The sequence below is a fragment of the Homalodisca vitripennis genome, chromosome X (genome assembly GCF_021130785.1).
Source record: "Homalodisca vitripennis isolate AUS2020 chromosome X, UT_GWSS_2.1, whole genome shotgun sequence".
In the NCBI taxonomy this organism is placed as follows: domain Eukaryota; kingdom Metazoa; phylum Arthropoda; class Insecta; order Hemiptera; family Cicadellidae; genus Homalodisca; species Homalodisca vitripennis.
In genome coordinates, this window is record NC_060215.1 from 54816494 (window position 1) to 54829735 (window position 13242).

The 13242-nt window shown below is 32.6% G+C and overlaps 1 protein-coding gene across 1 annotated transcript in view; it reads left to right on the forward strand.

Annotated features, from left to right (window-relative positions):
- LOC124368998 (C3 and PZP-like alpha-2-macroglobulin domain-containing protein 8) overlaps window positions 1–13242 on the forward strand; it is a 393079-nt gene that overhangs the window by 234851 nt on the left and 144986 nt on the right. The gene's annotated exons all lie outside the window — the stretch shown is intronic.

The window sequence follows — 13242 nt, forward strand, 5'->3', positions numbered from 1 at the left end:
CTTCAATCGAATTTTTAATGAGGTTTTTAGGATTCAGGAAAGCTGTTGGTGATTACAATAACTTCCTTCTAAGGTTGGCAGGCATTCATGTACTATATTTAGATGTTATCTTAGTTTCAGAACTTTTTTCTTAATTGAATTATCTTGGACGCGTTATAGGATATAGTTATAGTTCTCTCAATCGAGAAGGATATGTGACTTTCAGGAACAAGAAAGCACTTATTGAAGCGTATGCCAGTAAAGGACACTGCTACGTACCAGAGAGGGACAGAGGCTAAGCAATTCCTATGGGGGATACGACGTAGAAATATTGTAATGAAATGGATCCTTCCGTGACTCAAACTGTTAATCTACATTTTAGAAACACCCTGTATAAGGAACCCTTCTTAAACCACATTAATCATAGAGATAAAAACCTACTTTCTTCCCCAATGATGAAATGTGAGAAGTTGTGGCTCTCTCCCTCAAATAAAAAGTCTAATCCTGGACGTAACACCGAAATTGCCCGTATAGGTTCTTCTCTGATCCATTATAAATCGTAAAAACAACACTATGTGTTTCTTTTTATTATTTACTCTGAATTACACTCAGAAGTGAAGAGTCTCTTTTCCCTGGATTCTGATTGTCATACTGGTGAGGGAGACTCTCTGCAGGACTAAGTGACAGCTATTCGGCGGAAGGCTTAGTTAACACTTTATATCTCTCTTGGTAATAAAGATTATATAGTATTAAGGTTGCTAAATCGGTATTTATTCTAGTAACATTTTTAGAACTAAAACAATATCACAGCGTTTTCAGATAACTTTCCTTGGACAGGTAAATAAGAAAACATTTAACGAAGAATTCCAAACATCTAAGGTAATATTTTTATAACTGTATGAAATAATGGTATTTATTAAAAATAGAACTGAGGGGAATAACATAGTTTTTATTAGAAATCATTCCATGACTCATGAAATCATTAAGAAGATTTATTTTAATAACAGCACTATTTTTGTATATTTCAATACAAAAATATAATTGCTTTAAGTCGTAATTCATGTGCATAATGTAGAAGTTCACACTTTTATCTTTACCCGTATTTCATTGGTCTTGATTATAAAAGTATCAAAAATTACTACTTAAAATGCCTATAAGTTTTCAAAAAGATCTATTTTAAGTTATCCGTCTTCTGGAAAGTTATCAGACGAAACTATGACTCAGATGTTTATTAAAATAAATTAAAAACCGCGATTTGACTACATGAACCTTTGAAACTAACTTACTAACCTGCGAGGCAACAATTTTTACTGTTGGGTTCCACAACTGAGGAGAAGTATTGTTATTTCATAGATAAAATGAATATACGATTCCATCTCGTCTTTCTCAACTGATATTTTAGTGTACAAATAAATTAACTTCTTGGTTTTGTTTTGCTAGTTTATTATTAGTTTTTCTTGTTTATTACATGATTAATTATTGTTGCTTTTAAAATCCACCTAAATGGACAGCATTCAAATGTCATACACCAGGAAATTTTTATACTGATTTATAATAAATGCGTATTTCGCCCTTGAACTATGTGGTCAGGCCATACCTATTATAAACAAATTACTTGCCTATTTAACAATGTGAGTCTTACAACCTTTTTAATGCTTAAATGATTTGACTTATTTACATTTAAAACACTCAAACCAATATTTAAAACTTTTATTTTTGTAAGACCTTTTGATAGCAAGCTAGTAGTTAAACATATGTGATTTTAATATTAATTTATCATGTGTGGTGTAGTGTGTAAATGAAATTAAATCATTACTGGAATTATACTATATGTTGAACTATTATTAAAAATCAAATTTACTTTTTGTATTTACTTTTGGGATGTGTCTGAAGAAGATAGCCTTGCTATCGAAAGGCCTAAAAAAATAAAAGTTTTAAATATTGGTTTAAGTGTTTACATGTAAATAAGTTAACAGTAGCCAATACAAACTCCATGTTCAACATACTTAATTAATTTAGTTGTGTATGTTTAATTCTAAACTAGAAGCGTATTAACGAAAATATTCGTTTACAGATACTTGAATGTGTTCTACAAAAATAAAAGCACTTTGAAGGTTTTATTAAATTCTTATACAGATATGATAAGATTATTGTCATTGCAGCTTGAAAGGTTTAAATTTAATAAGACATTTCATATTAAAAGTATTAAAATGAAAATCTTCGAGGAAACGGTTAGAAGATTGCACTATTTCTAAGAGGTATTGCACAATAACTTACATAACAGAAACTTACGTGTAGTCAACAAGTAGTTTCCATATTACATGATATGGTCATGTGTTGTCCTTGTAAACATTTCATAGAATGACGACATATCCTATTGTAATTGTCCTTTTTTATACACAATATTCTTGTTTCAACTCAATAAACGTAGGAACATTCACTGCTTAGAATATTTTTAACACTAATAAATAAACTATTATGAAATAAATTGTATTTTATTACGTTATAAAATCTAAAAAGAATAAATCGATTTTTGATTGGTAATTTTGAATTGAAAATTACCGTAATTCAAAATATAGATTTATTCTGTATATCTCATTTCTTAATGTCTTATGGTTTACTCTGGTTGTGACATTGAGTGAAAAAAACAACGTCTTACAAAAATGTTATGAAGTATATAAAGGTGCATGTTGTATATGCTTGGATACTAAAATCAAATCTAGCGTAATCTTCTATAAGTTCTCTCACAAAATGCCGATAATATAAATACCTAGTTGATGAACTTTTGTTTAATTACAGGTATAATTCACAATTCTGTTTGGCGTCTCATTAATGACGAAACTTTTCACATAAATACGTAAAACAACTCACAACCATTAGCGAAGTCTTTTATAAACAGTTTTATTACTAAAATGTGTAGTATGTTTTCTTCTCTCAAGTTGATAAGGTGTTTCTTGGAGGTCAGTGTTTTGTGGAACAGTACCAATCCTTTGCTCTGCTGTCCCAATCACATATAAAGACACTTATTTTGTAAATCCCTTTTGTCGTCTTAGAAACTTGCAAACTACACGCAATAGTGAGCAGTATAGTTGATTTTGGGTAACATGATTTCCTTATGTAGGGCCTGAATATGCCACAGCCAGTGATATATAATTGTTACAGTTTTCTTTATTTATTTCTTTTTCATGAATATATAATAATCCTCAGTTGCTTATTGTTGTACTCAATTCCAAAAAGATCGCTTCTTTTGAAACAGTTGATTCTTGAATTTATACAGAAAACCGGTATCTTGAATTTTTTTTTAATAATATTCCAGTACAAAGAAATGAGTAACAAAGAAATGCCAAACTATGGCTTATGGAGGTATAAGAAAACATAATTTTTCAGACTGGTCTGATTTAATAATAACGTTATAAATATTACTATTTATATACATTCACATATGTAATACTTGAATTTATGGGTTAAAAATTACAATTTTATTACATTTAGAACTTTTACAAACGCTGAGAAATAATTAGAACTTTTTTAATTATCATAAAAACTAAACAAATACACTTTCAGCCAAATAATCATTGTAATTAATTAAATCATAAATATTTAAAGCGGGGAATTTTACAGTTTTAAACTTTGTTGTCACATGCCCGAAATTACTGCCTCAACCGTAGCTAGATGTAGTATTTTATAGTATAGATAATAACCAATTGTAACCGACAGAAACTAAGTAATGGATGTTTGAAAAGAGCGAATTAACGTTTCAGGCACTGTTAAATGGGTTAGAATAAACGAAAAGGCCATTAAATCATACATCCTGTCCCGCTTCGTTTAGTAACTGTCTGTCTGTGGTTTTTGTGTAAAAAATATTTTTATGGCTCATAAAGAATTATGATGTACTGAAATTTTCTAATTTGCTTTTCAAAATCCTATTTCAATGCTGCACGGAAGTCCTTTTGGAGAATTTTTAAAATGTCGCAAAATTACATACAAATTATTTAAGAATAATATTTGAGCAAAACATTAATAACAAAAAACTTCTTTACAGGTAACGTAGCCTAAGGTTTTTCAGCGGTAAATTATCCTTGAGGAACACATCTAAATGACTTTAAATAGTTCTAATTATGTGTACGTACTGTGAACGTTAACATTTACTTTACTGTTTCAACGTAACTAATGATATTATACAGTTATATTGTGTTACATGTAATGTTGTTTCTTAAACATTTTCCTTATTAACAAGTGTTTTGAAATTTATAGTTAGGCTTAATATAATGCCCACTTTAAGTTAAATCATGGAACATTAAACAGTTTTACTACAATGATAATATGTTTCAACCATAAATCGTGAAAATTAAACTTACTGTAATTTTTGTGTGTGTTTAAATAAAAGGAGAGTCCGGAGCATCCTTATTCTGCCTACTATCGTGGACCACTGCCTGTGCGAGGCTGATAAAAAAATAAAAGGGAGAGTCCGGAGAATCCTTATTCTGCCTACTATCGTGGACCACTGCCTGTGCGAGGCTGATCAAAAAATAAAAGGGAGAGTCCGGAGAATCCTTATTCTGCCTACTATCGTGGACCACTGCCTGTGCGAGGCTGATCAAAAAATAAAAGGGAGAGTCCGGAGAATCCTTATTCTGCCTACTATCGTGGACCACTGCCTGTGCGAGGCTGATCAAAAAATAAAAGGGAGAGTCCGGAGAATCCTTATTCTGCCTACTATCGTGGACCACTGCCTGTGCGAGGCTGATCAAAAAATAAAAGGGAGAGTCCGGAGCATCCTTATTCTGCCTACTATCGTGGACCACTGCCTGTGCGAGGCTGATCAAAAAATAAAAGGGAGAGTCCGGAGAATCCTTATTCTGCCTACTATCGTGGACCACTGCCTGTGCGAGGCTGATCAAAAAATAAAAGGGAGAGTCCGGAGAATCCTTATTCTGCCTACTATCGTGGACCACTGCCTGTGCGAGGCTGATCAAAAAATAAAAGGGAGAGTCCGGAGAATCCTTATTCTGCCCACTATCATGGACCACTAGCCTGTGCGAGGCTGATCAAAAAATAAAGGGGAGAGTCGATACAGTGCAAGGTCGTTGGTACTGAAAAACGTGCTTCGGTTATATAAAGGATTTGAATCTGTGCTATTTCTAACTCAGTTCCAAATTCTTACGTTTTAGGTGCTGGGCCATCAGCAGTCCAAAAACAAAACAGCTTATATTACTTGTGAATTTCAAACAGCGACAAAATTGGAAAACTCTAATCAACCTATACGAGATAAGTCGAATGAACATTTTATATGCATTTTGTAATTTTTTTTATTTTAACTAATTATTCGAAGAAAACGCAAAGTCTATATCAATTACTTATCATCATTATTATTTCCAATTCTAATGAGCCTGATGATCGATCGACAAATATAATGGATCAAAATGTTTGTATTTACAGTTTTATAACCATAAACCCTAAATATTACGAGTAAAATATTTTAGTTAGCCATTCTCAAAATTGACGTTGAATTTTCAAAGTATTCTTACAGCAACGAGACTTCTGCCTGGCGAATCTGATCAAAATTATACTGGGTACCAATGGTTACAATAACCGATGATATTCTTCTAATGTTGCTTCCCTAAACATCGAAAGCGCGCGCTTCAAAATTACCTGCTTGTGACTGACTGTAAGCAAGATAGAGTTGTATTTTGATTCTCGAGTTATTAGTGAGGTATATAGAATGTCATTCAAAAACCTAAGGAAGTAATACACAAATTGAGTGATGAGATAAAGAAGCAAATATGTTAGTAATCCTAAGTGGCTTAAGCTTTAAAACATGATTAGTCGTGGCAGGGATCTTCGCCTATGAACCTCAAAATAAAAATAATCTTAGAAGAGCTTACCTCTAATAATAAGAGAAAACTCAAACCAATCATATCATAAAGAATACATCATGTAATATATTCTCTGGCAGTTTACGTTATAACTTTCTATGTTGGAGCAGGAAGTAAAAGTATATTTTGTATTTCGCTTCTTATTTCCAGGGCTAGTATACAATTATTGGCCATGATTGTATTATATCCAGTTGGTAGAAGAAGATATCGTTCTTTACCAAAATTATAATATGTTTCAACCATAAAATCATAAAAACTGTCCTGGATCTACTTGAAATATTTACATATGAAGTGATGCGCTTAGCAGGATTTCCATCTGGTTTCCAGGGGGCACCAGATAGAAAGGATATTATTCTATGTATAAGGACGTAGAATTTTTATAAGGACCTATAACTATATTATCTAATATACTATACAGCCGCATGTGAAACCACTCACTCACTGATGGATGTATACAAATTCTAACCTACTTCTAGAAGTGCTAGAAACTTGAAATTTGGCACGCAGGTACCTTTTGCCGTATAACCAACAAGAAAAGTCTGAAAACCGGACTTTTTTACTTTTAAACCCCTCAAAAAAAATTCCCGAAAAATCGCGCATTCTTTACCCTTGCAGACCTTTATTGTAAGCCCGATAGCGGGCGAACCGTTGGAGCTAGCTTCGATCTGACGAAAAATCAATATTCAGGAATGAAGTGAACTACAAAAAAGGTCCAGTGACTTTTTAGTCTATCTTCCATGGTTAAGCGACAAAACGCTCGAACATTTGAAATTCCAGAGATTTTTTCGATAAAAATAATGTTTCGAGCCCGATAGTGGCCGAACCGTTGGTCGTAGCTCAAATCTGATTGACCCATCAAATTAGAAAATTGTGCGATCTACAGAAAAGGTCCAGTGACCTTTTGCCCTATCTCCATTGTTTTGGCCGAAAAAACGTGATTATGTGCAATTTTTTTGTAATATTTACGTGAAAAGTTTGTTTTTGAGGTCGATAGCGGCGAAACCATTGGTCGGAGGTCAAAATAAATCAAAGGTTAGATTTAGGAAATAATGTGATCTACAAAAAAGTTCAAGCAACATTTTACTCTATCTCCATTGGTTTGTCCGCAAAACGCTATTAAGTGAAAATATTTGGAAATTTTCGCCTACAAATTTACATTCCGGGCTTGATAACGGCTAAAACGGTTGGTCGTAGCTCAAAAAAAATCTTCAACGGGAATTAGGAAATGACGTGCTCTACAAAAAAGGGTCAGTAACATTTTGCCCTATCCTCAACGGTTTGGCCGCATAACGCGTTTTAAAGTTTTGATTTTTTGAGTTTTACGTGAGATTTTGTTTTCTGGGCTCTATTTCAGACAAAATCTTAGTTCTAGCTCAGATTAAAAATTTTATTTTAATACAAAATAATGCCATCTACACAAAAGGTCCAGTGACCTTTTACTCTATCTTCCATGATTTAGCCGTAAAACGTGATTATATTGAAAATTTCACTTAAAAACTTATTTTTCGTGCTCGATAGTAGCCGAACCGTTGGCCCTAGCTTAAATGTAAAACTTTTTGTAAGTAGCTATTGATAGGATCTACAAAAAAGGCCCAGCAGCTTTCTATCGTTTATCTTTCCGTATGCCTTATAAATGCTCTAAATGGCTAATTCTTTGTCGTCACTTTTAGGTGTTTTAAATTTTGCTATAATTTGCTATAAAACTATAATTAGTGCGATTCATGCTGGTTCCATATTGACCTTGTATTACTACGTTAACAAGTGACGCCTCCACATCGGGAGTTGGCTGAACGTTAGTGAAGCTTCAATAGTAGATAGGGACAGAGTGTTTCTTTTTTAATTTTATGAAATATTAGTTCATTGTCAAAACTCTGGCGTGGAATTATAATTTCTGAACTAATTTAAAACCCCCTGATCAACGTTTTATTTTTATAAAAATTCCTCGTGCCCAGACACAAATTTACTATAAAAGTACCACGCGTTCTTTAACCCCCGAGAACATAAAACCCCCTCTCCCGGGACTTTCTTGGTTGATGAACACCTGATTAAATTAAACCCCCTGATCAACTTAATAATCTGATAAAGGTAGTTTTTAATTTATTTACACTATATCTGTTTCACAACAGCCGACCAGTGCAGACTTTTATCCCAAGCGTTGTACCGACTAAACAGAGATCGTACCTCAAATCCGAGGATATAATCGAAAGACAAAACTAAATTTCCAACAAGAAAGGTCCAGTCACTTTTTCTTGTATCTCTAACGGTTTAGCCACAAAATGCCCTTAAAGTCAAAACTTTGATTAAAACATGAAAATTCAATAAAATTGGTCTAATTGAAACTCCCAGACCCCTAATCTAATTCTCTGATTAACCTCTCACCTAATACCGCTTATCCCCCAATTTGGCTAACACCCAAAAGGGGGCCTGGGGGCGTAGCCCCCAGCGAGCCGAAGGCGAGTCCTCCTTATACGTCTATATCCCTGTAACCACCATCTAACTCAAACTATGATCCAAAACCACAACTGCTGTTTGGGATGCTGATTGGTCGTAAAGGCGCATTTATGGTAATTGACACAGCTGGGAAATCTAAAAGCATATGACGAAAATCAGTTACCGAGAATATTTACTAATAGTCAATTAGAACCCAGAATGTACGAAGAGCTTAAAGGATTGCGCATCAATACCCCGTGTGAATGTAAGATATCTTCTTCTTTACTGTTCTAGAATATGTACATAGTATAAGGATATTTTTATAGATCATATAATAACACAATAATCAGACAAAATCACACAATCCTCATATGACTTTCTTTCTTTCCAGTGACACCATTCCCTCATTAAAATTCATGAAATTAAAATTATCTGTATATAATTGTCTGTAACGTTATAAAACTTTTATTACTACGTTATATAACTAAGGAATAAAACTAGTATTATAATTAAAATAAAATTTTCTTTGTACGAATATATGTGCGGAAAGGACCCCCAAGCGGCTACAACCCCTGAAAGGTCGGAAAATTTTATGGTTTTTCTGATATTATAGGCATTAATTTGGATGTAGACATGAAAAATATATTTTTTCACAACCTTAGCATAAGACAAAGTTTTTTCAGGATAAATCTAGTTTAAAAAATAATTTCTGTTCGTATATATGAAGTTATTATAACGCACAACTTGTATACTAAGGACATTTATTACTATCGTTATTACAGAAGTTGAGGAAGATTATCAATATCGAATGAAACAAACACGATAAGGTCGTAATGTAGAAAGCAAGGGCTATAATATATTATGCGGCCTTGAAGTGGAGTCCTCCTGAACCCAACAGAGGTAGTTTGTTTTGTACAAGAAGAGGCAGTAGCGACCTCTTGATAAACGGACCTCGTCTGTCTGAAAGGAAGCCAAATCGGTATTGAGCCAGAATTTGGTAGAATATAGGGAGAACGTTGTATCAATTGAAATGCAGGCTTTATTTTAACTCTCCCAATAAATTATATTACGTTTCCTTTTTTAAGTTAAATATATGTTGCTGAGTCAATATTAAATATTACTTGTAATTGTACAATTTAGTTTTTTTTAATGTATAACTTGGAAAAAGATTGCATTCTTCATTTAAGCTTAAAATTGAAACCACTCTTTTAATGAATAACAGTTTATTCTATACTAATGTTATACCAATACAAAGTTACTTTGTTGGAATGTTTGAGAAGAATTTCGTTTAACAACTTCAGGCTTTTCGATATTTTGTTTTACAGATTTATTCACACGTTGTATACATGCATTTTAGTATTCATCATATTATTTCCTTCTTTTTTTATAAGCTATAATTATTATGAATGTTCCAGTTTCACTATATATTATATAGTTTAAGTTTTTTTTTATGTTATATAGAGTCAATAATTAGTGTTCTTTTAAATTGCATGGGCCTTAAAAATAACTGTGAAAGAAAAGCAAACCTTATACTGATTTACCTTCCCCAAACATCATAAAGTTTACATGCATGAAAAAGAAAACATCAACCAAATGGCTTGTAGTTGGGTTTTATGTAAACTTATCAGCATAATAACAAAACTATTAGATTAAACGTTTAACCGCAAAATACGAGAAAGAATTTAAGGAATTAAATGGCCTTAAAGAACAATAAACTGCAGTTTGCTAAAAAGATACACCAACAGAGTGAAAATATCGGATTTATTTACGAGTTTCAACTTACGAACGCCAGCCAACGATATCGTAAACATGAGTTTTAATGACGTGAAATAGCGCTTACGCCATCCTAAGCAGGCGGTATCAAAAATCGTAAGGATGCGAAACGATAACATTAAGCAAGAAAAATAAAAAGCTAACCAGTATATGGTGATAAGCTCACCCGAGTCTCAGTTAATAACCGATATCGTTTTACGTCAAACACTCAAGCACGTACAAGAGAGTCCAGAGTGCTTAAGCAAGCCCCAACGATGTCACATACAAGAACAAGCACACTAAACTCATATGAACACACCATAGAAGGTGAGGCACTGCTTAGAATCAATATGGCTTCCTTTCACACCGCAGCACGTCATCTGAAACAAAAAAGGATATTTAAGGAGGGAGGAGTAAAAAGCAATGGCCATCGGCCTTAAGTTTTTGTTCTTGGTCTCAAAGTTTCAAAGCTCGAACAAACACTGTGTAAAATCTCTGTGTTATATTTTTGACAAATATGTAGTAGTCTAATATGTAGTTTTTAAAAAACCTTGCAGTACCTGTAACTAACTGATAAAATATTGTAATAATTCACTCGTGTTTAAAGGTTTGAAAATAAAATCTTGTATTGTTCTAATACTGAAAGACTGATTTAGTTTTAAAATAAAATCTTGTATTGTTCTAATACATACGAACTGAACATGTAAAAAACCTTCTTGTAACGCAAGTAGAGAGATGCTGATTCAGTCGGCTGTGACTACGGAAACGCCCTATAAAATACCACAGCATAATGCAACAAAAAAATTAAACTGAATAAATTTCAATGCCCCACCATCGTAACTACATCAGGGTTAGAAGAACATTCACCAGATTGCGTGATGAACCTGGGAATCCAACTATAAACCGACGAGAGTCAGAAAAAATAGCTTCTGAATTCTCACGATACTTATCTTCTGATATCTTATTTAATAATACTGTTATTAATGCCTTTTGTTATATTCTGCTATATGTATTTTTCTTACGCTGTGCTGTTCTATTTCTCTAAGCCGTACAAAATATTTATAATGCAAGCTACTATAGCCTGAAACTTGTATTATCGATCTCTTAACTCGTACCTTGCATTTGCATTATTTCTTAATATCCTTAATAATCAGGTAATTTTTGGTATCTTTGTTTCTTACATTGTGTTTGTATACTTCTCTAAGCCATACAAAATATTTATAATGAAATGTACTATAGCCTGAAACTTGTATTATCGTCAGAGTTCTTAACCCGTACCTTGAATTTGCGTTATTTCTCAATATCAGGTAATTTGCAATATTTTTGTTTCTTACACTGTGTTGGTATAGTTCTCTAAGCCATAAACAATATGTATATTGAAAGCTAATAAAGCCTCATATACATATATGTTATACTCAGAGCTCACAACTTGTGCCTTGCAATTGCATTATTTCTTATGCAATTATTTCATTATATTAATTATTTCTTATGCATTATTTCTAATATCCTTGGTAATCGGATAATTATTAATAATTTTGTCTTAACTGAAATCTCAGTGAGCCTTATAAAAGTTTACTTATTCAGATCTCAAAAGATTCAATCCATTCTCTCTGTTAGATACTCATAATATATGTTAAATATAATCTACATAACTTTCAAATTGGCTGTTATCTCTGGCTGTCAAGTACTTGCAAATAAAATGACACTTTACTTCGAGAGGAATTGTTTAATCTTTTGTGACTTGAGCGAATCCGCAACGCTTGTCAATACTTGTGAAACAAGTGACAAGTCTGACAAACCACCACACGCGTAACCCGCCTCCAGACGCTGCGAGGCCAGATTATCTGCATTGCCAGGATATGAAAATTATTCTAAATACACTAGTAAACAGAGATTATTATTTAACGTCGTATTACATCTTTTGTTGTATCTTTTGAACCTTGGAGTCCTCATTACTATTAATATATGGCCATTGGAAAAGTTATTTTAGTTCGGTGCAGTGAACAATAGAAAGATCCAATGCGGTACAGTAAAATGATGGGTGGCGCTACTTGTTTCATAAAATCTTTAAGGAAATGTAGCTTTGATGGTTAGTCTAAACATTCTTAATATACAATATGTAATTACTGGAATCTCCAAGTGTGAACTAAAATACTCGTTAATGAATTTTCACTTTCTGTCATTTCATTTTCAAACACTTCCGTTGCAGAATTCATTATTTACTCTAAGAACTACTACATCATACATTTGTAGAAATTATCTAAATACTTTGTGAAAATAATATTTCCATAAAATAAAAATATACAAAATCGATTCAAGCAACTGGCTTTACCAGTCTTCCTGTGAGTATACAATCATTTTTATGAACGTCTTACATGTGAAACCCTTCTAGTTTTGTCTATAGGACAGTAACTATTGACGATACACTATTTAAGTCGATCAATCGTGTCAATATATTGGTTGCTGTCAAATTAGGCGTTAGAAGGTTAACACTTAAATTGGCATTTAATCATTTAAGATTAAAAAAAGTGAGATATTAAATAAACATCATGCAAAGAAATTAATTTTTATTGTGTATTTATCCCTTTAGAATATAAAGATGTCACGCTTTTTATAAAATTTTACAGTGCTTAGAAGACGTTTAATTATTCTTGGGTAGTTGGATTAAGTCTGAGTAAAGATTTACAGTGGTAATTAATTAGTGGCTTAAAACCAGTTACCTTCAAGAGTGTTAATACTTGCAGTGCGCAAACTAAATACTCGATTCAATTTTGTGTTCAATAATTTGCACTTTCTCACTGAAATAAGCTGAGTAATTATTACCTCAAATGAAATAATTAATTCTAATGAGACTAATTTGCAGATAGTGGTGCCTAAATGATAAGGTATTCGGATTAACTTTATGTAAATAGTAATTAACGAATGTTTAGTACAATATAATTGATTAATGGCCTTACTGCTCTAGTCCAATAAGAGTAAAGAATGTTTTAAAGGAATTTTTAAACAAAATGTATGATATAAAATTCAAGGCCCTAAATTTTATTATTTTTTATTCCATAGACTAGCGTATAAATAATTAGAGGAACATGGTATCATGAAATTTCAAGGCTAGGTGTCACGGATACGTTTAAGTGAAGCTTGTCTGGAATAGGTGTATATGAGCTACTAATTTTTCGAATCCTGTTGCCTGTTCTGAAACTTATGA